This window comes from Bos indicus, chromosome 7, assembly GCF_029378745.1.
Source record: "Bos indicus isolate NIAB-ARS_2022 breed Sahiwal x Tharparkar chromosome 7, NIAB-ARS_B.indTharparkar_mat_pri_1.0, whole genome shotgun sequence".
NCBI lineage: Eukaryota > Metazoa > Chordata > Mammalia > Artiodactyla > Bovidae > Bos > Bos indicus.
In genome coordinates this window covers 37,089,545-37,116,733 of record NC_091766.1, presented here as the reverse complement: position 1 = coordinate 37,116,733, position 27,189 = coordinate 37,089,545, and the positions used below count along the sequence as shown (strand labels likewise).

At 43.5% G+C, this 27,189-nt stretch overlaps 1 protein-coding gene across 3 annotated transcripts in view; it reads right to left on the bottom strand.

Annotated features, from left to right (window-relative positions):
• Positions 1-27,189, bottom strand: part of SEMA6A (semaphorin 6A) — a 131,220-nt gene that overhangs the window by 102,417 nt on the left and 1,614 nt on the right. The gene's annotated exons all lie outside the window — the stretch shown is intronic.

Genomic DNA, 27,189 nt, shown 5'->3' with positions numbered 1-27,189 from the left:
CAATCTAAGTTTTAAAAGCATTTATTTTTTCTCATTATTAAACTGTTTGACTGGTATTCTGTTAAGTCATATGCTGATTAAGAAAAGGCCTTTGTTTTATCTCTTGATGAAGCCTCTGTAACAGAAGCTTTTATTCATAACAGTAGTACCAAGAAGCAAGCATTCAGACTGACTAATAATGTCTTTGGATCTAAACCAGAGAAGAAAATCCAGTGATGTAAACACCTATACATCTGATATTTAGTAAAAGAAGCCGAATGATCCCTTGAGTCAACACCATGAATGTAAAGCATTCTGCAAACAAGGAGGGAACACAATTCAATGCTATTAATTATATTCCACCCAGAACCTTGCAATACATACACTATTCTTTGGGAGAAATGAAAAGCACTTTGAGGGGCTATAGATCAATGCCATCTCCAAAAAGGCTAAACTTTATCCCTGGACATACATACCTTTTGTCCTGGAAGACACTGGCCCCATGGCTATCATAGTTATTGTGTAAGACCATCTACCCTATCACTTACATTCACACCTGCAGGCAGGGATATCTGGCAGCCCTGGACTTAACTGTCTAGCTGGTGGCTGACTGGTCTTGAATTGGTCCCAAAGCTCTGTGGGCATCAGCACAGCTGGGCACTACAGAACAGTGAGAGCCAGTTATGAAGCCTTCACCGCCTTGACAACTTTCTTTTCCATACTTGAGATTTGATTTATGAACCTTAGTTCTTGCTTCCAAGGAGGATTGGCACACTCCCTATGGTGCCTACTGAGCTGCCATGTCCAGGTCAGCTCAACAATGGTTCTCAAGGCTCCTGGGGTATTTCAGTAAATATCACACTTATTGTCACATTGGAGCAGAAAACTCCTTTGGGGTGTGTGTGGAGAAAAGTTTCAAGCTCCTGCCATGCAGGACAGAAACTGTGTGTGTCATTCTAACACAGACTGCTTTGAAAAATGGGTTCTGGAGGGTTGCTGTGGGCTGCTAATACATCTTTAGGTTTTTTTGATGGTCAAGAATCATAAAGCCGGCCTCCTACTATCTGTTTTACATTTTGTTCAATTTAATCTAGAGACATAATGGTATATACAGATGGTGCAGTGGCAAAGAATCTGCCTGCCAAAGCAGGAGGTACAGGAGACGTGGGTTCAATCCCTGGGTTGAGAAGATCCCCTGGACTAGGAAATGGCAACCCATTCCAGTATTCTTGCTTGGAGAATCCCATGGACAGAGGAGCCTGGTGGGCTACAGTCCATGGGGTCACAAAGAGTCAGACACGTCTGAACACATTCTCACACACACACACACACACACACACACACACATACACACACACACACTACCCAAAAGCTACTGCTATGCTTAAATAATACATTTTTCATTAATACAGCTTCTTCAGCCAAATAAAGGGTTTTAAGATATATTTCCAAAAAACTCCCCTTTCCATGGGAAAACTGAGGCCAGGGAACAAACAGGCTTGCTCACAGATTTTACCAAGTCAACAGAAGATATACAAAGGCAATTCTATTCTCTTTGCTTATACAGCTTCAGTTCACCTTAAGACACTACTGCTCTGCACAGTTCCATTCTATGATCCATGGTTCATAACCAAACGGGTTTTTGTCACTATCCAAAACAATTTAAAACTCTGTTCTTACATGAATGCTGTCTTGAAAATGAAGGCAATAATGGGGCAGGCCTGGCATTCTCTGTTGGCAGTTCTTCTAGAAAAACATGTACAATAACTAAAGCATTATCTTATAGATACAGTATTGTAAACCATGAATTTAAAGGCTCTCAGAACTAACTGATGGGAAGACCAAATAAGCACTTTTCAAGCTCTTGATGAATCAACTAAAAATACAATTAAAAGTCATTATAAGCAAATAAGAAAATAGATCTGATAAATCATCTCTTAAATGTCTCTGAAAATTAGGGGGGGGGTGGGTATCACATGCTATACTCCCTTAATATAAGGGCCTAGTAAGAGGATACTTTATAAGCCTCTATTTGAGGACTATATCAAGAAATAAAAGTTTCCCTTGGAGTCTGAGAGGTTAGCCTTAACGATAGGATACATTGTTTTGTGCCATCCCACATCTAGTATCTCAGGTACTAGAACATGATTCAGGCTAAAGCCTGGAGAGAGATAAGAAGCAGAAGGATCTTGGTGATTATGTGTATTTCCCGGAGGAGCCCAGACTACCGTGAAACCCTTGTGACATTCAGAAGGAGAGGATAAGGATGGGGAGCTGACCCAGCAGGGCTCCAGCTGGAACCCCCTGTGACCCATTTTGCTTAACCTCTGATTGGGGGTTAGAGAGGTTAATTTTCTTGTCACCTCTGCCAACACTGACCAGAGAAATAAAATGTAAAGAGATAGAAACTGGAGACAGGAAATAAAAATGATAAAAAAAAAAAAAAAGTGATAAATTATACTCCTCAGGGTTTCCCTGATAGCTCAGTTGATAAAGAATCTGCCTGCAATGCAGGAGACCCTGGTTCGATTCCTGGGTTGGGAAGATCTGCTGGAGAAGGGAAAGGCTACCCACTCCAGTATTCTGGCCTGGAGAATTCCATGGACTGCATAGTCCATGGGGTCTCAAAGAGTTGGACACGACTGAACGACTTTCACTTCACTTCACTTTCAATGAGGCATGGATATCCAGTTCTTGTTCACAGAATCTCTTCTGCTGACCAATGGGATGCACCATTTATATGAAGTGGGCAAGAGAGTTTTCCCTCATGTCACTTATTCTGTGTGTAAATTATAAATTATCAGAGCATATAAAAGTATACACACAATAACCAGAACTCTTAACCAATATTCATCCACTATCATAAATGCTTCTTGCCAAAGGTCAATGCCATGACCTTTGGGACTGGTCACGGCAAACATTCAAGGTCACTTGGTTCACTGGTTTCCTTGGTCATGGGTCTTCTCCCATCCAAGTACTAACCAGGCCCAACCCTGTTTTGCTTCCAATACCAGACAAGATCAGGTGCATTCAGGGTGGGATGGCTGTGGATGGTCATAAGCCTTCTCAACAGGCATCTTATGATCATGTGTAACTCAGTGATGGATCCTAGCTTTGTACAGACAGATGATAAGGAACTCTCTCTCTTTAGGGTTTATATAGAAAGGGGTCCATGGTTAACAGTTTATTTATTTTTAAAGGCGTTTTAAATAGAGATGTTCTTATAAATATCCCTCAGTTATTTCAGGTAATTAATTTCCCGATATTTCCTTCTATGACTGTGTCTAACCCACTTTAACCATGTTTTAAAAGCAAAACAAATGTATCTACTGAAGGTTAGTCACAAACTTCATGCTGTCAGCAGTATCTGAATTATTTTTAAGAAAGGACAGATTACCAAGAGAATGATCCCCTCCGAGGTTATCTGACACCATTACTCTACCTTTTAGTTCTTGAATTTGAAACCAGCTCTGTGAAATGATACTCTAATAAAAAGTGCTAATGTTAACAATATCGATGATCCAGAGAACCCCATGTCCGGCTCCATGGGCTTGAAATCTTGGCTTCAAGTGGGTTTACTGAATCATAGCAAAAGCAAAGGATTCTCTCCAATGACCAGCCTTTGAAGGGCTGGTATGTCATGTGCCTAGCAGACATTTCTGGGCCCTGTGGCCTGAGCACCATCACAGCTCCCAGGGACTCAGAATCTAACAGTAAGAAGAGTGCCTTAAGTTTACCAGGGACTTCACCCTGTGTAAACACATATATGACATCTGCAGCAAACCCTGGGAGGGAAGTTTGACTCTAATCCTCTCACACCACAAGGAACATTATTCTTAGAACAGTTCACTAAATCAGGGCTCCTCAAACGGGCTGCTGCTGCTGCTGCTGCTAAGTCGCTTCAGTCGTGGCCGACTCTGTGCGACCCCATAGATGGCAGCCCATTAGGCTCCTCTGTCCCTGGGATTCTCCAGGCAAGAATATTGGACTGGGTTGCCATTTCCTTCTCCAATGCATGAAAGTGAAAAGTGAAAGTGAAGTCGCTCAGTCGTGCCCGACTCTTAGCGACCCCATGGATTGCAGCCTACCAGGCTTCTCCGCCCATGAGATTTTCCAGGCAAGAGTACTGGAGTGGGGTGCCATTGCCTTCTCTCCAAATGGCAGATCCTCACAAACATCTGAGGGACACTTGACTCCTGTTGCTCCCTAGGCCTTCACCCTGGCGATTCTGGTTAGGTAGGTAGGTCTTCTGTAACCTAGTTTCCCCAAAAACATCATGCCGAAAATTCTCACCTTTGGTCAGCTATCCAGTATCATCAAAAGAGGTCTCGGGTTAGCTTAATATTTAAAATATCAGCATCAATTAGCTCATTCAACAAGTAACTGAATGCGAAAATGATTAGGGTATAATCTCTGTTCTCGGGGACCTCAAAGTTGAGTGGCTTTATGGAGTTCATACAATGTCACTTAGATGAGAGACGGCCCATGACCGAAGAGAACGTGGGTGAAAGAATCTGAAGGAGGGAGGTAGGGTGGGGAGGGGCAGAACAGGGACCTTGGGTGTAGGGACGGTGCTGAAGCGGATGAGGCAGGCCAGGCCACAAAGGGCAAACTTGCTCATGTTGTCATTTGTGTCAATTCAATTCTATATCACATTCTATAGCGTGTGAATGGGATACAGAATACACACACACACTCTTTGTAGCTTATGCCTCATCAGTATGCTTATATAAACAAGATTTGGGTGGTGGTGATGCAAAAATAGCAAAAAAAAAAAAAAAAACAAAACCAAAAACCAAAAAACCACTTATCTACTTGGGAAGATCCCCCAGAAGGGAAAGGCTACCCACTCCAGTATTCTGGCCTGGAGAGTTCCATGGATTGTATAGTCCATGGAGTTGCAAAGAGTCGGACACGACTGAGTGACTTTCACTATTACTGCTTACTATATAATAGACCCTTAAGGCAATTTACACATATTGACTCATTTAATCCTCACAGCAACCCTGAAGCAGACACCATTAGTATTCCATTATACAGAGGAGTGAACTGAGGCACAGGGAGGCTGACTTTTTTCTGAGGTCACACAGCCCAGTGAGTGATGAACTTTGACTCTGCACCCAAGCTCCAGCCTCTCTGCCAGTGACGACTGACATGATGCCTCTGTTCTCTCGGGCATGTGCTTTTTTGGCTAAAGTGATTTCCCTCCCACCCAGCCCTAAGTTTTGACCTGGTTATTGGATTCAGATAGAATAGGTTATCTTGGAGGATGTAATCAGAGCAAGCTTGCTCTATCAGCTTCCTCTTTGCAATTAAATACAGACATGCTACAACAACATCAGTAATCCCTCTAAGGAATTAGAATGTCTGAACTGACAAAGTATCAGGAGCCATCAACTTTCTGACAGCTCACACAGGGCTTTAAAAATACCTGCCTGATGTTTGCCAGAAGGACTCTCCTTAGAGTCCGTCACGGGATTCTGTCCGTAGAGCCTGACTCAGTGATCTACATGAACCTGAAAAAAAAATAATGATAAGAAAACGTAGGCAGGCCACCACCACACACTGCATGTCACTGACAACAGTCAGAGAATTACTGATTAACCTGGAGAGCACCTCGAGGTGAGCCACGGTCTTTGTTCCTACTCTTGAAAATTTCCCGGAACCTGTCAAATAACCGTAGTCCTGGCCCCAGGTTTCCTCTGATGTTCACATTTCTGTTTAAAAAAGGATTCTGTAGCCAACCATCCTTTTCAACATGTTTCACTTTGCCAAGCTGAAGATTACAAAGCACAAGAGTTGGACCAAACAATAAGCACATCTAACTTTACACAGACTGTCTTTTTATTCAAGAGGAGGTTTCTTCTCTTTTTCCAAACCAAGGCAAAGACAGGTGCCATAGAGTATTGTGAGAGTCAAATGAGATGGCAGATATAAAAGAGCGTTGACAGCCTTGCACTAATTACTGGGTCACTGTCTGGGCCCATTACTGACTTGGTACGAAGTGAAATTCTCCCAGGCTGGGCTTGTTAGGATGGTGCTCTTCCCCATCTCTCAGCTCAGTTGCTTAGGGCCCTGGAGCAAGTCAGGTAAGCTCCTGAGGAGTTGGAAGGTGAGAAGGTGAGCAGGTGAGCTGGTCTCCATTTTAGGTGGGGCCAGGCTTCCCAGGTGGAGCTAGTGATAAAGAACCCGTCTGCCCATGCAGGAGACATGAGAGACCGGGGTTCGATCCCTGGGTCGGGAAGATCCTGTAGTGAAGAAAATAGCAACCTGCTCCAGTATGCTTGTCTAGAAACCCCCTGTGGACAGGGGAGCCTGGAGGGCTACAGTCCACAGGGTCACAAAGAGGTGGACACGACTGAAGCAACTTAGCACTCGGCACTGATGGGAGGGGCATTTTCGCCTATCATTCAGGGGCCACTCCCATCCTCTCTCAAAGGCTTTTCTATCAGTGGCAGATAATCGCTTATACTCACGCTTACTTACAGCAAGTGTTATTTTAAAAAATATTTTATTTATTTATTTGGCTATGCCAGGTTTTAGGTGTGACACATGGGCTCTTCAATCTTTGTTAAGGCATGTGGGATCTAGTTCCCTGGTGAAGGATTGAACCCGGGCTCCCTGGGTTGGGAGTGTGGAGTTTTAGCCACTGCACCACCAGAAAAGTCCCCAGGAAGTGTTATTAAAAGGGCAGTTTTATGCAGCCAATAGAAAATTATTTCATAAGTGGTGCCATATGCTGCCAGAGGTGACAAAAATGAAAACATTTTCATCCAGTGTATTCCTTGCCAAAATCCACTAGAAAGTTGAAAGGGTAAAATTGTATGTGGATAGGATGTAGGGATAAATAAGAAATGATGGAGACCCTGTCTCCAGGAGGAGAGCTTCTTCCTGGCAGACGAGGATGCAGGGGGAGTGGACTCTCAAAAGCATCCCTTCTTCCCAAGAATCCTTGTGAGGCACCAAAGGACGCATCTCCATTGGGAAAATGAGGACAATATTATGAGTTTGCAAACTGCTTTGAAAACTGTAGATTATAAATGCATACAGTACATTCAAATAACACATTATGCAACTGTGTATCAGGCTCATTTTTTGTGACTGTATTGGGAAGTCTTTTTTTTTTAAATATGTTCAATTTAAACACACACAGCCAGCCACCTCACTGACCGTTAAGTACTTGAAAATCCAACTGTAATTTTAGCCAGGTTTCTTATGAACCTCCGGGTAACCACTATAGGGAGACCACCTCTGAACTTCAAGTTCAGTCCCTCAAAGGGATTAAATCTTAAACGCACCATCACGTCGACTGCTGTAGCTGATCACACTCGGTGTCATTAGCGTCTGCTTAATATGGCAGCTGATGCCTCGTGGTCCCTGCCAATGAGGGTGAGCGGAGCCTTGGAGAGAAGTGAATTATAATTGTCGGCCTCGGGGCTGTGTGGCGCTGCCGGTGACAGTGGCAAATGGGGAAAGAGGCGAGCATTAGAGAAGGTCTGTTGTACTGATGAAGTGGAATTCCTAGAACACACTGTGCTATCAAATGAGATTTGGCTCCACAGTACTGGGAGCAGACAATGGGCTCAATAGGACCCAGCACCGGTTGCTGGGCATATTCTAGCTGCTTTAGTTGAGCTGCCTTTCATTCAAGGGAGCAGGAGCTATGCTAAAGAATGGAAAGGAAGGGAGTATAGTTTTGGTCCAGAGCAATCCGGAGGATAAGATGTTAGAGGAAAAAAACTAGAGAATTTCAACCAGGATGAATACAATAATAAGATATTTTCTCACACTCAACCAAGTTTCTCTCTTTCTCTCTCTCTATATATAATAAACAGCTATAGAAAGGACTAGCAGAATAGCCCAGCCTCTTTAGTTGGGTTAGTATAGGGCATGTTTTAGAAAGATCTGGGTGAAAGATGAGTCTTTCTTAGATCTTTAGTTCTGGAAAAGGGTGGGGGAAAGAAGGCTTTAATGTTAGGGAGTGGGCTACTGCGTTTCAAGAGTTAGGGAGGGTCTCTATTCTGAGTACTCATCAGTATACAATCTGAATCCGGGGAAAACAAGCAATGAACAGTAAAATCAGAAAAAGATGTTCTAAATCACTTATTATAAAACTACATCCTGCCTCCTCCTTCTTGATGTGCTCAGTCATGTCCAACTCTTTGTGACCCCGTGGACTGTAGCCCACCAGGCCCTTCTGTCCATGGGATTTCCCAGGCAAGAATACTGGAGTGGGTTGCCATTTCCTTCTCCAGGGGATGTTTCTGACTCAGGGATCCAATATGTCTCCTACATTGGCAGGCGGATTCTTCACTGCACCACCACATCCTGCCTTATATAAAGAATTATTTGTCAGTCTCAAGATAGGTAACATTCTGTTATTAACAAGCCAGGAGTTAGTTTGTTCCCAACTTGCAAAATAGAGAGAAGAGAGTGGAGAATTCCTATTCAAAAAGGGCCCCCAGCACTTAAAAGACAGTTGAACTGTTGAAATCAAAGACAGTTAATTGTAGTCTGTACAAGTAGGAACAACTCCACCTAATTATGAATGAGGCTTTGTCAAACCAGTTTGACCCTGAAATACTCACTTTCAACTAACTTAGTTTTTTAAAAACCATTTTATCCAAAACATTTGAACAAAATTACGCTGCAGCTAACCAGGTAAACCAGAGGTGTGAAATGAGCGCACACATTCTGTTTGAGGATTCCCATGAAGGTAATGATTTTTGTAAAGTATCAAAAACTACGGCACAGAAACCAAATTTGTGGAGAAAATTCTCCACCCTTAAGACTTGCCTTGGTGAGTGATGTAGTCTAAACAACCTGATCTGCCCACTTTCTAGAAAGGTTTCAATTCTAAGTACCTACGTACAGACCTCCGTACACACAAAGCAGACACTGACTATCCCTGTGGAGGTATTATATCACAGGGTCCAGGAACCCCAAATCCTGAGGCTGGAGAGAGCCGGGTTTCCCAACAAAGCCTCGTCCACAAGCCGGGAAAGGTAGGCATGGGCCCCAAGAGGGTCACGGCAGATCCAGCCCATTCCTGCCTTATTTGTTCAGATCATTAGGAGGGCACCAATTAGCGCCTATTTGGTGACAGGTTTGTGTTGTGAACATCTGTCCACTAGCATCTGGCCAGGGCCCAAGTCCATTTCACAGGAAACACCAAACAGCTGTCAGATGGTTCTGTGTTTGGGTGAATACCAAACACAGAGTCCACTCTGCCACAGGGGAGGAGGGGCCAACATCTCCATTATCTGTCTCAGGAAGTACCCTGCCGCCAACACATTACCTAACTGCTGACCGGCAACTCTCTTATTTGTGAATTAGGCTTTGCCCACTGGAGTAAGTACTTTGAATGGATAGAGCCAGAAGTAACTTGGCGTCTGCTTGAGAGCTAATGAGCAGCATGGCCCTTGTGTCTATGCTTTAACCACCCAGCCTCCTTTCGGTCTTCTCGGTGCGCCTCAGGGAAGCGGGGGTGAAGACTGGGCTGGACTGGGGATTCACTTTTTAATCCATCTACTCTGCGGTTCAGTGCTCAGTTTTTTGGGTTTTGTGAAAAACAGCCACTTAAAGCCAGTGGATCAATTTGACATTTTCAGTTTACTGGAGTAGGTACTTAATGCCATATATATCTTAAAGTTTTGTTGTATAAAGTATAAACTTTTTGTATTTACACATTGATTTTTGAGTCAGGTTAGAGAAACAGAGACCTCTGAGCCCTCTCTGGAATATTGTGATTCCAAACATAATCCTGACTACAATCTAACACAGAAAACTCCCTCAGTGAGAAAAGCCCTCAGTATTACTGCCTTGGAGTTCCTACATAGTCTGTTCCCAGAGTGCAGGAAGGTTTGTGGCATAAGCCTGATAAATACAGGCCACCTGCGGAACACCAGACCCAACGAAGAACAATTAAGATGGGAGGAAAACGTATTCACCTAACTTCTCATCCCTAGGAACTAATATATAATATAGCTGGATGCATATTGTAGGTACGCACTAAAATATTTCCTAAATGAAGTGAAGAAATGAAGGATTATTCAATCAACCATTTAAAATCACGCCCCGACACACAAAAGTACATAGAAAAAGAGACAGCAACAGAAGCAGAGAGAAAGACTCATCTGGACGCTGTCATCTTGTCATCATCTTGTCTTCTCAGTTTTAACTTACAATGTCAACTATGCCCTCCCAGTGACATGAAGCACTGAATTTCACCAATTCCATTGGGAGAATTTGGTGTCAAATTATAATAGATAATTTTTGTGTGTCCTAAGTTGTTTTAGATGTGTCCAACTCTTTGCGACCCTATGGACAGTAGCTCACCAGGCTCCTCCATCCATGGGATTCTCCAGGCAAGAATACTGGAGTGGGTCACCATGCCCACCTCCAGGGGATCTTCCCAATCCAGGAATCCAACCCACATCTCCTGTGGTTCCTGCATTGCAGGCAGATTCTTTACCACTGAGCCACTGGGGAAGACCCAGATCATTCTTACTGAGTGCTTATTATATACCAGACATTCTTCTGGTACATATCGTCTGATTTAGTCATCAGAATTGCTTCATGAGGTTGGTACTATTAGTATTCCCATTTTACAGATGAGGAAAACAAGGCACAGAGAGGTGAAGTGACTTTCCCAAGTTCTCACAGCCAACAGAACAGGAAACTCCAGGGTTCAGACTTTTAACTCCTTCGTCATGATACCCATCTAGAAGAAAAGTTGACTCCTAAATTCACTTTTAACCCTCAGCTTCATTCTGTGTGTTTCCAGCAGTAATGGGATCTCAGTTATTCTTCCTGATCTTAGTCTCAAACTTTAGGGACATTATCATCATCATTGTCATCAGTCAGCATTTCTATCAAATTCGTGTCCATCACTCTGCTTCTATCAGCTCGATGCACCCAGAACGTTGTAAGGTTACCTCCATAACCCACTGAGAATGCCAGGGTTACACATGCAAAATATAGCCACCAAGACTGAAATTTACTCTCCACTTACTGCCGACTCTGGAGCATGCTTACTCTTCATCCGAGAAAAAGCAGAGCTGGCGCTACTGTCAGAAAGGACTTAATGCCATGGTTTAGGCTGCAGTGCGTGCTTCTCTTCTTAATATCTTCAGAGGATAATCTATAAAGTGCTGAAATGCACTCTTTGAAGGTCTGTAATAGGATAGTGTACTGAAGTTAGAGAACCTTTCCCTGAGGGCTAATTATGCCAGAAACTCTGAGGTGAGTCGCTGTGGTCAAACATCTCCCACCCAGGGGTGGTTGAAAATTCTTTCTTGACATTTGTAATTTTAGTTAAACTTGTTAAAGAAGGTCTTGTTGACTTATTTGACAGAGCTTAAGTTATCGTATATTGCTCTTTTGCATGACATAAAAGAAAAATATCAGTGAAATTAATTGGATAATGTAGTCCTAAAACTTCTTGTCCGATGATTAACTTTGTAAGGGAGTCGGACTTCCGTTCCCAGTCATCAGTGTGTGTGTTTTCCACACAACTTTGTCCTCTTTGCTATCAAGAGCTTTGGGGATGGGCATACTTAAATGTGTTTACCACGTTTCAAACCAGGCATCAAACTTTTTAACACTGTATTTGGAGACAGTGTCTAGGTGGGCTAGGTTAGCTGCTAACTAGCTGCTAAGATTTGTATGTTTTTTCACCTTGCCTGGGATCTGAACAAAAGTGGGTGTGCTGAGATTAAGTAACACTAGAGGGCAGCCTACAAGTTAGAAAAAAGGCAGCCTACACAGGCAGTCTTTTGGCCTCGCACAATAGACAACAGCTCAAATATGGCGTCCCAGTGAAAAGCAAAAAATCATCGAATCATTCCTTAATGTTTAATCTGCATGTGCCTTTAAAAGAAGACTTCAAAGGAAATAACTTCATAAATGTTGTCTCCCTTCTAGAAACTCACTAATTTGTTAAACCCTCCTGAAGATGCTCGATGTTTCTAGTCCTGTTTTGTTTCACTTCCGTTGTTCAACCTCTTTTTAAAATAACAAACAAAACTTTATTAGAGAATAAAACTCTTCTGTTACAAGTTTTATTCAGAAACCTCTGAAATAAAAATGCAATGTGAAGGGTAAAGACAGAATATCCATCTTTTTAGGGTTCCTTTTTATAGCATAAACATTAGTTATTTTCCACCATTAAAGGCATTGGAGGACTCTTGTGGACAACTATATGGTATCAGTACTTATCCAAAGGTTGAAACCATAAAATGAAATCTGTAATGTGTCGTTCACCTATGAGTTGAAGGTTGGTTTCTTCCTAAATAAAATATTACTCAACACATTTTTTTCTTCTGCTACATAAGCAGTGTTCAATTTTAGCACCATGCAGCAGAAAAGGCCTAGCTGTATGCTAACACTGTCTTATTAAATAACCAACACAATTTAGGTGTTATTTGTGTTTTGTGAATTACGTCACCTGTAACATTTCAGTTGCACAAGGCAACTTAAGAGATAAACACTCATATAAATATGCCCACAGCGGGGTGGAGAGGAGGGAGGGAAGGAAGGGGTGAACACATGTACATTGAATTTCAGAATTCAAAGACTTGCATACTGTTCAGAATGGAAAAAATAGGAAACAGGTGGCTCGATGCAGGCCTTGATTCTTCCATGAGTGAATCACAAGCTTCTTGCTTGCCCTGCACTTTGCAGCCAGTCTTTATAGATGCGCTGGATGGTGCTTCAGTCTTTCTCATTATTATCCACCTCGGCTCATGGTATTAACCTCCCTAATGTTGGAGAAAGTGGTACCAGCTGCCAGACCAAATGCAACAGTTTAAGTGCTCTTAATTTGAGAATCTTTAGCACTCATTTTACAGAGCTGGGTATGAGCACAATAGAACTTAAGTCCCAGGCTTTGCTGTTTGGCTTCTTATGTGTCATTTACATATGGTTTCTGATAGCCGTTAAAAATGAACAATTTTTGTCTGTAAACCTGGCCTGTCTTAGCCAATGTCACCACTATCCACTCAGCTCCCCAGATGTGACATCTTGGAACCATTTTTTTCACTCCTTCACCCCCTTACCCCACACGTCCAACTGGCCCCTAAGTCCTGAAGGCTAAACTTTGTCAATGCACCCAGAATCCATTTCCTTTTTTCCACTCACAGCATGAGCAGATTTATATTTCCAAAACACGTGTCTGATGACATCAACATTTGGCTGAAAAGCTTTAATTGCCCGCAGTTTGGAGTCCTACCTCTTAAGCAGGGCCGAGACCTCCATGGGCTGTTCTCCATCCTTCTTTCTGTCTGTGGGGCTTCCAGGCCACATCCCCCGTCACCAGGAGTTTCCCATGCTGCTCTGCGGCCAAATCTTGGATTTCTCTGCCTCTGGCCTTTGCTCCTGCCTCTCTCTTAGCCCCACTGCTCCTCTGCCCCTTGCCAACTAGGTGCCCAAATCTTGTCCACTCCTTAGGTGCAGCTCAAATGCTTCCTCCCAGACTTGACAGAGCACTCCTTTCTGTCCTCAGCATCCTTACCAGACTGCTTTGGACATGGAGAACAGTCAGCCCTCAGACACTGTAGTATTTTTTTTTGCACATCTACCTTCCTGGATAGTATGTGGGCCCAATGTCTGGCCTTGAGTGCTGTTGTTCAGTCGCTATGTCCATGTCCAACTCTTTGCAACCTCATGAACTGCAACATGCCAGGCTTCCCTGTCCTTCAGTATCTCCCGGAGTTTGCTCAAATTCATGTCCATTGAGTCAGGGATGCCATCCAACCATCTCATCCTCTGTCACCCCCTTCTTCTGTCTTCAATCTTTCCTAGCATCAGAGTCTTTTCCAGTGAGTTGGCTCTTTGCATCAGGTGGCCAAAGTATTAGCTTCAGTTTCAGCATCAGTCCTTCCATTGAATATTCAGGGTTGATTTCCTTTAGGATTGACTGGTTTGATCTTGCTGTCCAAGGGACTCTCAAGAGTACTCCAACTCCATAGTTCAAAAGCATCAATTCTTCGGCCCTCAGACATCTTTATGGTCCAGCTCTCACATCTGTACATGACTATTGGGAAAACCATAGTTTTGACTATATGGACCTCTGTTGGCAAAGTGATGTCTGTGCTTTTTAATATGCTGTCTAGGCCCTGAGTGGTTATGCCACAATCGATCAATAGATTCTGAACTAGGTCATCACTTTGTCTCTGCAGTATCTAGAACTTGCCTAGAATAGGTGCTAAATATGTATCTGCTGAATTAAATGGACCTGATGCTTTCACTGCATCCAGCAGTGTGGACCAGAGGAGTCAAATGACCTTGGTTGGAGGGAAAATCCATTTATGTTGAGCCATGCGGTCTACTTTATTCCTCACTAAAAGCATGTTTCTGTTTCATAGGTACAGGCTGCAAGCCCCAGGAGGATATTCCTGCAGGAATATCTGGTTGAGTCCTCTGTCCCTCCAGTTGTACCCTGCACCAGGGTCAAAGTTTCCACCTTTGTTTTTATTCCTACTATCAAACAGGGCTAGAATCCTAAATAACAACATCCTCCATTTTCCAAATGATGTCTTTTTGGATGACACACTCAAGGTCCTACGAGCTGCTGGAGACAAAGAGCTGCATTTGCATGCATCAAGAAGCAGGAGTATAGGTCCTGAACCCTTGGGTGGAGTCCTCGGAAAGCTACTTCTAAGGTTTTTCTGTGGCAGGAGTCAATCTGCATAGTAGGCATAATGTGAAAACATCTTCTGTTGGAAGACTAAATTATTTCCAAATTCTTTTTAAAGTATTCAGCTGTACAATGTCATAGAGCGTAAACTCAGTTTCAGAAGGCTTCAGACCTTGTCTCAAGCCCTTCCCTTCCCAGAGGCGTATACTGTTAGGCCAATGATTTGACCTCTCTGAACCTCAGTTATCTCATCTTTAAATTGGGCATAATAATACCCGCCCTGCCTAACCTAGGCTGTAATGATATTAAACGAGGCAATGTTTGTAAACATACTTAGAAAAATATAAGGACTGTATAATGAGGTCTTTATTAATAGTAATAACACTGTTAAATACTGTTGATGCTGATCACCATTGGTAAGCCTGACTTCTAAATCTGAGCAGCAAGATTCTTCCTGGGCAGACCAGTCCTGGGTGTGCACCTCACTGTTGCAAAGTCAGTCTGTCCTCTCCCTGCAAGATACCATTCCAGGAAGGTATGTCGAGCTCTTGAAACATAGGCAGTGAGAAACGATGAAACACTGCAGATGCACTGTGATTACTTTTATTAGAATAAGCCCTCCAGTGAAGACTGGGTTCCATTGACAATAAGCAAGAATAGACATTGCCTATGTTGAAAACCTTTGCAAGTTGTGCTGGAGAATTTGCATCTCAATAACAACGTGATAATGTCAAGCTATTCACAACATTTCAAAGCCTCCTCTGGCACACCTGGCGTGTGGTAGGATCTGCTTGGGGAACTGGAAGTGGCTGTTTTCTAACAGTACTGGCAGTGACGTTGTCCTTTTCATTCTTGGGAACGGATGTGTTTGAGTAGTATTAACACGTCTTGTTTCTGGACAGGGCAAAATATGAAAACGAAAGCTCCACCCTCCATGATCTCCCAGGAGAATTAATTAATCAGCATATTCAACATGTTGAACTTCCCCTCATCACAAATGAGCGGAAACATCTTGTAGATAAAAGTTGCCTTTTTAATAGAAAACTTTTCCCTGTAAGCCAAACATCCCTTTAAAAGAGAAAAGTATCCAAAAGATGTTGCCTTCCCCTTGGCTATATAGGAAACTACTCTGCTTTCTAGATGATACCAGTAACATATTCTCTTCTTTGGGCAAACATGGGATCATGACACTGGGTTGACTTTACTTCTGTTAAAAGTAAAACCCTATTGCATGCAGGGGGGCAACCATCTTGCCTATATTTTAGGTAATCACTACCCTAGAACACAGTACAGCAAATAGTATCAGTCAATTTAATTTAGGTAATTTCTCATTAAAGATGCTTCTAGATTGGTAAGCTTAATTGTAAAAGCTAGGCATTTATAATTCATAAGCACAAATTATACTCAACCAGATAGGTTATATGCTATTAAGAGTTTCAGATAAGCTGCAAAGTGATTATTCACACAGAAACTTAACTCATAAGTTGGCATTAATATATTATACCTAACTTTCATTAGGCCCTCTGGTTAAAAGTTGAATGTAAATAGTGTGTTAACATTATAGTTCAGTTACTTGACATCTGTCCCAAAACTCATGACACAAGGAAAAGTTCAGTTCAGCTCAGTTCAGTCGCTCAGTTGTGTCCGACTCTTTGCGACCCCATGAATCGCAGCACGCCAGGCCTCCCTGTCCATCACCAACTCCCGGAGTTCACTCAGATTCACATCCATCGAGTCGGTGATGCCATCCAGCCATCTCATCCTCTGTCGTCCCCTTCTCCTCCTGCCCCTGATCCCTCCCAGCATCAGAGTCTTTTCCAATGAGTCAACTCTTCGCATGAGGTGGCCAAAGTACTGGAGTTTCAGCTTCAGCATCATTCCCTCCAAATAAACCAAAAGTAAGGCCAGTTTCTCCAGTGCTTGTAAGTGTTTCAATCACTATGGTTAGCACTCAAGAAAGAGTATTTTGTTGTTGTTGTTTAGTTGCCAAGTTGTGTCCGACTCTTTGTGACTCGGTGGACTAGAGCCCACCAGGCTCCTCTGTCCATGGAATTCTCCAAGCAAGAATACTGGACTGGGTAGCCATTTCCTTCTCCAGGGGATCTTCCCAATCGAGGGATCAAACCCAAGCCTCTTGCAGTAGCAAGCGGATTCTTTTCAGCAGACAAAGGAAATACCACTTGATCCAGCACCACCAGCATACAATGGCTTTCATTTGAAAGACCTGGGGCACCACCACTTAAAGTCTCATTCTATTTTTGTAAAGCATGGCCTCAAATCCAGCTAGGTGCCAGTAAATATCAACAAATTTGTTAAGTTAAAATAAAAAATGGTTCCTCTAAAGATTAAAAACACTTTGCACCACTTATCAGTTTGAACTCTCCCCCAAGTGATATTTCATTCTTTACATGACCATTCTGCGAATGATACAGAATCATGTTTCTCATAAAGAACCTCATGTAGTCTGCATGGCAAGATAATGGAAGCATGTTCAAGTCACTGCTGTCTGAAAATGTTCCAACAGAATGCAGCCTCCAAGGTATTGATGCCTTGGAGGCACCAAAAAAAAAAAAAATCTGTAATCAGAAATCATTAATTAAGGTTAATTAAAGTCTACATTGTATTTGACTGACAGCCTCACAAAAGCCCTGTGACTTTTCTTCAGGCTCCGGTGTGCGATGTTGTGTCTGACCGGATACTGAAGAGTAATCACATCTTGGATTGTCGAGAGGACAGCAAAGTCAATTCCCAGAAACTCTCCTTGGAGCAGAAAAAGTTTCTGATCTGAAATATGAATCCCTTTGTCCTTCCCACTCTATGCCTTTTTTAAAAACAACAACAACTATCTCGTAAGAATACCATAGAAGGAGCAGGACCTATTTTCTGACCCTACCAAATAATCAATAGTCCGTAAGACTGAATTTACATATGCATGTTTTCTTTGCTTCTCCAGAGATGTTGGAGGGAGGTGGGGAAGGGCTGGGGGATAATTGCGGCCTATGGGTAAGCCAGACCACATGATCAAAAACTGCTGTGACACTTAAAAGTGTTTCTCCACAAGGAATTCTGGTGCCCAGAAGCCTGGTGAAGCCAGTAGCAATTAAGGCCATGTTATCCTTTTCATTTACTTCAAATTATTGGCCTCTAAAATCAATCACTGAGTGTGGCTGAGTAAGGGAGGGGTCAATTTAATAGGCACGTGCATTACAAATGCTTGTTGATCTTAAGTAAAAATTTTGGCAGGCCGGATCTGTGGAAATTTAAAACGGCTGCTTTGAAGCTTGCCCTGTCATTTCCTAGTTTTTTAAAAAAATGACTAATTTTCTAGATTAAGCCCATTTATAATGAATGCAAGGTTTGCTTCTTCTGAACCCACCTGGATTTTCATATGCTGTGTTGCATGTCCTGAATCCAGTGCTGTGTGCTTCAAGTGTGAGACAGTTTTATGTTTTAATCTACAAAGGAATGAAATGGCTGGGCTTAGATGGGTAGGAATCCTTGAAAGTCCACTTGGAATATGGGAACTAAAATGTGAAGACATGTACCCGTATCTGTCATATGAGGCCAGATTTACCTAACAAAGGAAAGCTGTGTTCTCCACTGCACACAAAGCCCATAAATTGTGGAGTGTATCTCCCTCTTGTAGCAATTTACTCCTCCACATCTTCTCTTGACTGGGTCACTCACACACTATGGCCACAACTGGAGAGCTTTTCCTTATCACTCTGACATAGTAAGATATTATAATTACAGGAAGAAAAAAAATCGCTCATACACTCAAGAACTGGCAAAGCAGTAGACCTCTGGGCCAGTGTTGCAAAACGCAGTCAAATGGTCCCTAGCCCTTCAGTAATGTATGTCGAACCTGAAAAAATTAAGGGGAAACCTGAAGGAAAGCACTGAATGCTCACATGGCCATACCAAAGCACAACATTCAACACTCCTGAGGTCACTTTATTTATTTAGCCATCTGCAGAGCCGAAACCCAATTATGAGACTGAAATGTGAGTGAAGTCAGGACTGGCCTCATTTACCTCCATGTGTAGGAACAGCCTAACGAAGGGTTTGCACCCTTTGGCTTGTCCAAGGATGAAAGTGCCACCAGCCCCTGGACCGTAATTCTTTACCAGCAAGACTGAGTGAGAGACAGGTCCTGGAGTAAATATCAGCTGGATGCGCACATAACAAGGTCCAGAGAGACACTCTCAGAAGTCGCCTCTTTTAATCCAATGCTGAATTATACGAGAAGTTGTTTTCAGTGCTTTCAGAAGACCATGGCTGCCAAAATCACTGCGAGGCTCGCAAGCCTAGTCTATCTCAAACCTTTCCCAAGACACCCCAACTCTATCTGAGGCCCTGAAACTATGGCAACCGAATAAGAAAGCAGCCTCCATGATTAATAGATGAAGATCTCAGCAACAGTGTCTAGCTAGGGCCATCATTCATGATGTGAGAAGAATTAGCACAGAATCCATCTCGGAAACCATTAGCGAGTATTTATAAAAATCCACCCAACTGCCATCCTGCTACGTAGACTCCAGTTTAGAATGCTGTAAACAGTTTGTTTTCTGTTTAGTGCTCACTCTACAGAAAACGTTCTTAAAGTAACTCAGAGCTCACATTTTTAGAATAATGCAAGGCTTTATAGGCTGGTTTTCCACCTGGGTTTCTGAGGCCTAAGAACAAATGCATTCATACACCAAAATACGTGAATGAAGTCAAGTGGCTCTTGGGTAAAAAGGAGAGACAGTCGCTGGACTGTTGTGAGTGTCTTTTACGGAGTGCAATTTTTTTCATAAAGCATTCCATGTTCAGGAAAGGAACCTTTTCATTCACCAGCTCCATCAGTATTCTTTTAGTTTCCTCATTCAAGGGCAGTAAGAGTCTCGGGGGCAGGAGTCGGGGGAGCACTGGAATCGCTGCAATATTAATGAAAAGATTGAATATGCTCCTGAAAAAAAAAGACTCAGGAATAAGAAAAAGGAAAAAAGAATGGATCCACAGATAGCTTGTCTTTAAAACTCTCATATAACATGAAACCATAATAGATTCTTTATTTCCCAGTCCCTCAAATGCTTATTTTCCAGTGGTGTGTTTTCATTGTGTTTTGATGCCAGATGCTGTTCTCTTCTATAAATGCTTCAAATCAAACCATGGACAAAGGCTTGGTCTTAAACACGTGTGAGGGCAGAAGGGGTAAGAGAGGGATAAATAACATCAGTTTTAGAAATTCATCGGCTAAGGTTTTCAAATTGGCTTGGATTCTTTGAATTAAAGTTTCTGCAGATGGCAATTATAGGTTAGTTGAAAGCCACTCAAAAGTGCTGAGTCATACTAAATGAAATCCTCAGGTCTGAAGGCTGAATGTGGAAACATCTATACTAACAACATTCTCAAAGCACCAGTCATCGCACAGGCTGCTCCGCGGGAGCTGGTCCTTCAGTCTTTGGGGCCTGTGGATTGCTGATTTATTCTGCTCTCTGTACATCCTCTTTCCGCTTACAAAATTTAAGAGAAAAATTTTGTCCTAGATGAAAATAACTGTAATTCTAAGCGTGGAGGGATTCTTACTCCTTCAGGGAACTGGAGTGATAATAACAATTTATTGCCCCTTTTGCTATGCTCTTGAGGAGTCAGAGTCTTCTCACTGATAAGGACATCTATGGCTATCGTTTGAATCAAATTTCAGGTTGTGTATCAGCATATCAGCAGTAGCGTAATCCCTGTCTCCACTGGGGTCAGCTGACTATTTTCTGCATTTGGTGGGAAAGGTGCGCTCAGTCTCCAAGTTAGTCCAACTCTTTGCGACCCCATAGACTGTAGCCCACCAGGCTCCTCTGTCCATGGGATTTCCCCGGCAAAAATACTGGAGTGGGTTGCCATTTCCTTCTCCAAGGGATCTTCCCGACCCAGGGATCAAACCTGTGTCTCCTGCATTGGAGGTGGATTCTTTACCACTGTGCCACCTTGTGGGAAAGTAGTGGTTTGCTTCGGCATGGAGATTCAGGCACTCCCGAACTGTCCCTATGTCAGGTTTGGCCATGGAAGAGTCATCTGGCAAGTATATGTCCACCATGAAGAAACTCATGCAGATCCCAGCCATAGCTTCTTGGAGGAGTTGATTGACAGCCAAGCTTCTCCTCTGTGACACGTGTGTGGTCCTTGGGGTCAACTCAGCTCATCCCTGAATGGTCATTATGGGCAGCTCTCAGATTCTAAATATGGGTGCTCTCAGATTCCTTAGTGGATACAGGCTGTGTGTGTATTTTACTTTTACAGTGGTAGTAAGTGAAAGCTATCATTTTTTAAAAACAACTGCCCTTTGGGTACTTGGTTGATATACAGATAAACAGATATAAATAGCTGTTTGCTATTGTTTTACTTGTATAGTGTTTTCTTCTTCCCTGTTTTGGGTATGATGTTTCCACTTCCAAAGTTAGGCAAAGGATCCCAGCTCTTCTTCTCACGCAAGTGACCCTTTCACACACTCCTCTGCTTAGAACCCCTGACATCGTGGCCAGCTTATGGTGTGAATGTTCCTTTCTAGTCCAAAGGTCATTTCCTTTGCATCCTCTCTTCATGTTGCAGATGTGAAAGGCCGTTTCCTTTGGTCCTCTCCCCACCAGGGCACTCTCCATGACAACTGTCACCCAAATAAAAATAACACCTCATATTTAATGAGTGTGTGTAGTGTCAGGCATTGTGCCATGAATCTTACAGATGTTGTCGTATTTCCTCTCCTCAACAACAATAACACCACCAGCATTGACAAATGGAAACTGAGACAAGAGATGTAACTTCCTCAAAGTCACGGCTATTTGTAAATGGCAAAAAAAAAAAAGGGGGGGTATGCAAATCTGTGTTGTGTCTGCCTAAGACTGTGACCTCTGCATCACCTCGCAAGCTGTCTACAGTCCCTCCACATTTTTAGAGATTTTACACCACAAAACCTAATGAATTTGCCCTGCATTTGATGGGGAAGATAGCAGTATATACCAGAGATCAAAACTTTACCCTGGTGTGTCTGTTCTACATTAATGCTTTCATTTTATTTTGTCTGTAGTTTTGTTTGTTTATCTTTTGGTGGTGCCTCACAGCTTGTGGCATCTCGGCTCCATGACCAGGGATGGAACCCATGCCCCACCCCACCCCCCACACTGGCAGCAAGGAATCTTAACCACGGAACCACCAGGGAGGTCCCAATGCTTTCACTGATGTGAACTATTTAAAACTTACCTGAGCAAAAAAATGCCCTTACTTAAAAAAAAAATAATGCCTGGCAGAGTGATACTCCTATGACCTTGCCTAATTTAATGGTCACATTGAAAACAATCACTAGTTGAAACGGTTGGCATCTGATTCATAAATTTGCCATCCATACACTACCTAGATTATTTTCAGTAAGTCTGAGGACCTTATTTAATTTCATCATGTGGTTAACATTAAAATGATATCCACAAGGTATAATCTTTCTTTTGTTCTATAAACGACAATGAAGCAGGGTCTCTGCTAGGCCTGGGGTCTCTGGAGATGAAAAGGGAGTTAGCATCAAACTTGTCAAACCACAGTGCATTTTATATTTTACCAAATACAATCACACTCATGATTTTGTATTATTCTCCCTATACTTCTACTAGATAGAAAGCATGCGTTTTTACTCTTTACAGTTTTTATTTAAAATATTGACCTTCAAAAGAGTTAAGGGGCTTGTCCGTGGTAATGAGCCCGGAACTCAGGTCATCTGACTTCAAGCACAGGATCTTCAACAATAGTCATCACTGCACTGGGACCGGGCAGAAATGTGAGTTAGTTAATGTGCATGCTTATTCCTCCTGATGGAAACTTGAATTTTAAAAACTACTCCGAGCAAACTCCTAAAAGGCAAGAAGGTTCTGGGGCCAGCGGTTAGAATGCAGAACAAATGAGTCCAGGGTCAAAAGCTCAAGCCCCATAAGTGCTGGCTGTCTTCTTAGCTCTGTTTTTTAGAAGGTTGATTCTACCTAACTCACAGTCCCTTCAGCTTCAACCAGGTGTCCCACAGATGTGCGCTCTGAACTACAGAACGGGGACTGATGGGCGCGAGTGTGGGAACGGGCAGGCTCCAATCCATCACCAAGACTGGGAAAACAATCACAAAGGGATGATCCACTGATGGTATATGAGGCACATCACCTGTGTACATGGAAGACAGTGCTACACACACACACACACACACACACACACACACACACTCATCAAGGCAGAGAGACGTCTCATTTGATGGACACACAGAAACAGGAGCAGGTGAAAAAGATTGGCTGTTCACAAAACGATTCCCTCTTCATTCATTCAACAAGTACTTGTTATGAAAGGCCTGTGATGTGACAGGCACAGGTGTTGGTGCTGGAGACAGCAATGAGACATGAGAATGTCTACCCTTGTGGCGTTATGTTCCAGCGGAAGACAGAAAATAAATGGGGACAACCGACAGTCTGTCAGGATGTGAAAAGTCCTAAGGGAAAAAAAAAAAAAAAAACAACCCTGAGGCTGTCCACTGGGTTAGGGAGTGTTGGGGGAAAAATGGTGAAGTAAGAAAGATGATCAGGAAAGGCTTCACTGAGATAGCGACATGTGAGCAGAGAACCTGCAGGAGGAGAGGAGAAGCAAATTCTGCAGCTCTCTGGGCAAAGGCATGCCCCAAGCCTTGAAAGGGCAAGACCCTGCAAAGGGCCAGATTGGGAGAGGGTATGCTCAAGTGACCCCAAGGAAGAGTGGAGGTCAGAAAGGTGGGGGCCCCAGTGCAGATCATGTGGGTCCACAAAGATCATAGGAAGGACTCTGGCTTTGATGGAATAAGATGGGAAAGCATTTGAGAACACGTAAGCTGATGAGATTTTGCTTTTAAAAATATTTATCACTTTGGCTGCTGTGTTGAGAAAAGACTGTAGGGGACATAGACCAAAGGTGGGAGAGTAGCCGGGAGGCTAGCCCGGTAGATCCCCCGGCAGGCAGATGGAGACAGGGGTTTGGCCAGTGTGAGGGCCACTGAAGTGGAAGACCTGGAAGGAGTCTGCACGCTCTCTGCAGGTGGGGCCAACAACATGGCAGTGAGAACAGGTGATGACATCAGAGAGAGGCCAGTCGAGGATAACCCTCGAGTTTCTTGGCCTAAGCAACTCAGAGGCTAGAACTGCCATTTACCAAAATGGAAAAGATGATAAGAAAGGCATATGTGGAGGAGAAAGATCTGTGCTGAAGGGGTTATTTGGGAAAGATCAGAATATTGATAGTTATATATGACATTCTCCATTAGTGTAATTAGAATTATTCTAATAAAAAGGTTTTACAAGCACTCATCTGCTTGCAAATGAGTGTATACCCTACCCTTGTGTATAAACTATACTGTAATAGTCCCAGGCTAAGAAGTATGCTCAACTCCCTTCCCCCCTTGAGGTTTGTGTGGTATGACATCTTACTTGCCCATTTCAAAGGGATTAAATGCCTCCCTCCCTTCCCTCCCTTCCCATATCCCCAAGAGGCAGCTGTGTGGTTGCCAGTAGAGAAATAGCTCAGTTGCTCTTGCAGCACATTTTAAGGCAGAGGAGAAAAGCCTTCACTCTGGAATAGAAATCTCTCAGAGACAACTTGGCTCCAGGGCACCCCAAGAGAGTGGGGGACACTGGGAGGTCCCAACAGGAGGCTTCCAGGCTTCCCCTGGAGATGTGAACACCCAGGAACACTCACTCTGGGAGGAGGGCGATGAACTTTAAGTGTGTGTGGAGCGCGGAAGGCAGTGCAGGGATTTGTGCAGATTTTCCTAGACTTTCTACTGCTGCAAATGGCAGATGCCTAATTAAAGCATTTGCAATTAGTTTGGCTTGTTCTGTGATTCCTTTCTGCAAACAAATATGATGGGAGAATATATTAGCTCTTGGCAATCTAGTTCTAAAAAAAACTTTTTCTCCCATCATTACTCTTTTGTCCTGCTCAGAAGAGAGCTGAAGCACTGTGTACACAACCTTAAGTATCTGACTTACCTCCTTGTCCAAAACAGTATTTTTCCTTCCATTTCCTAAAGGAATGCAACTACCCATTTGCCTTTAAAAGCAGGAAGATTTATTCTGAATTTAATACAAGTTCTTAATTTGGGTGTCTTATTTGTATTCAATGATGATAACAGTCTTCCTAATTCTTGCCATCCTTCTGATTCAACACACTTGGCTGGCGATGTTATCCACCTCCTCGAAATGCAAATGCTATATTTTTTTAATGATGGGAAAAGCAGTCACTAGACTTTGAAAGAACTTGAGGGGTGTATGTTTGTGTGTGTGTGTCTGTGTGTGTAAATAAAGAGTTGCACTTACCGCCACTTTATTATAACCACTTACTTAAAGGCACAGATTTTTTTTTCTTTTTCACTGCAGGGAAAAAAATGTGCCCAGGTCGCCTTCAAGGGGAGACACGTGACCCATTTGGGACTGTTTCTTTCCTTTACTCATTCAACATTTACTTGAGTTTCTATACTGGTTCTTATGAAATTTTAACTTATTTAAACTTAGATGGTTTTATCCAATGAGTATACTCTGCAAGTAGCCCCTGAGATAACGATCTTAGGTGTCTGTTGAACATTAAATGCATTATGAGACTGTGGCCCATCTCTAAAGGGTAATAACTGCAAAACAGAACACTTAGGGAAGATTGCCATCAAACAGTGTAAATAAGAAAAATGAACGAGAATGCCTAACACAAAAAAGGTTTAAATCTGATGGTTATTCATTTCTGCTTTCAGATAGGCTTGCAAAGCACCTCATTTAAGAAGGTCCTAAAACCAAAATAATAATAGAGAGTAGTGGTTACTCAAGAGTCAAATAAAAGTTACCATATAAACAAGCATGGGTAAGCCAAATTCAAATAGTGCAATTTTTTTTAACAGATAGTTTAGGTTAATAGGTGGAGACACACAGTGTTGCCACTATATTTAAGGTTAGGTTAATAATTAACTCTGATGCCTGGAGTAGTTTAATCAAAGCTTACTATAAAAACTGCTCCATGCAGACTAAAAGGGTATTAAAGAACCATACAAAATACTTGCAATCTTGACCTCTGTAGTCATTTGGAAAGGGTGTGAAAAATCAGATGTTCCATTCAGAAATATGTACCAGCATCTTTACTTTGGGGGGAAAAAATCTTAATAAAGATTCATATTATCTGGAACCAACAATCGTCTCACTGTCATCAGAGTGGCAGTTTGTGGACTTAATGCCCAAGAGGTATGTTGAAAGACGACCAGACAATTATCAGGATTAGAGAAAGGCAAGGCAAAGGCACTCGACCTTCCTACCCGGAAAGACTTAAGAGTCAGCGCTGGGGGGCATTAAATAGCTTTCCTGAGACCTGCTGGCAGGACACTGCCACTGCGTTAAACGTCTTTTCAGATTGGAGGCAAAGAAAGTTGGGCGTACATGTTAGAGAGTCTGTGTCTGTACGTGTGTGTTTTCACACGCCTGTGTTTTCAACCTTTCATGGATCACACTCAGCTGCTACTTAATTTCCATCCAGCCCAAGCAGAGAGCGATCCCACGATCCCACCGTGATCGTCTCTGGTCACCAGATTCACTAAGCAGCCGCCTTTCTCCCAAGGACCGACGCGGACTGGCTGGAGGGGCTGCTCCTTGCAAAACAGGTAGGGGGAGGCCCCTTGGAAGTGTTTGCCTTGGCTGCGAAAACAGCGGGGCCTCCCTGGCTCCACGCACACCTGACTCCCGGCTCTGCTCCTCCCTGAACACCCGCCGGCTGGAAAACGGCGAGCTGGGTGCAGGACACTGGAGATGCTGCGCTTGGAGCCAGCGATCCCCGGCCGGTGTCCACACGCACCCTCGCGCCAGCCGCTGTCCACAGTGGCCGGACCAGCTTCCGAATCCTGCTGGGAAACTTCCCCTTCTCGCCCCTCCCCACGCCCTCCCCTTGTTCGACTGCTTGAGAGACCAGTCCAGCAAGTGCCGCACCGCGACCCCAACCAAGCTGACCATCGGCCAGGGTGCCACTCTCCGAAGAGTTGGCTCCTGGCTCCTGCCTCCTAGCCATATCCTGGGCAGTCTGTCCACCTCCCTGGGGGTTCGTTTTCCCGCGGGGTGCACGTGCTGAGCCCGAAATCGGTCGTGCCCTCCCCCCGCCCATTCCCTGGCCTTCAGAGAAACTTTCCAGAAGTGCCTGGTCGAGTGACCCCGTGCAGGGAAAAAAAAAAAAAAAAAGAAGAAGAAGAGGAGGAGACGCTGGGCGGAGGGTGGTGGCGGCGAGGGAGCGGGAAAGACAGCGGAATCCTGTTTCCTTTCCCGATACCCACAAGTCTAAGACTGCTCCCTGGCTCCCCCTGTACCGTTCCGGTCGTGGAAGGAGGGAACGGACTACGGGATCCTGCTATGCACCGTGTAATACGGTGGGGAGCCGAGAAAAAAAGCAGAGCATCTGGGAGACGGGGGAGAAACACTTCCCATCCCAGCGGGGTCATGCAGAGTGGGTGGGCGCTGTCGGTCTGGGTTGGCAGCGGAGCGCCCCACTGCCAGCGAGGCAGCGCTCTACACGCAGCAAGTAGT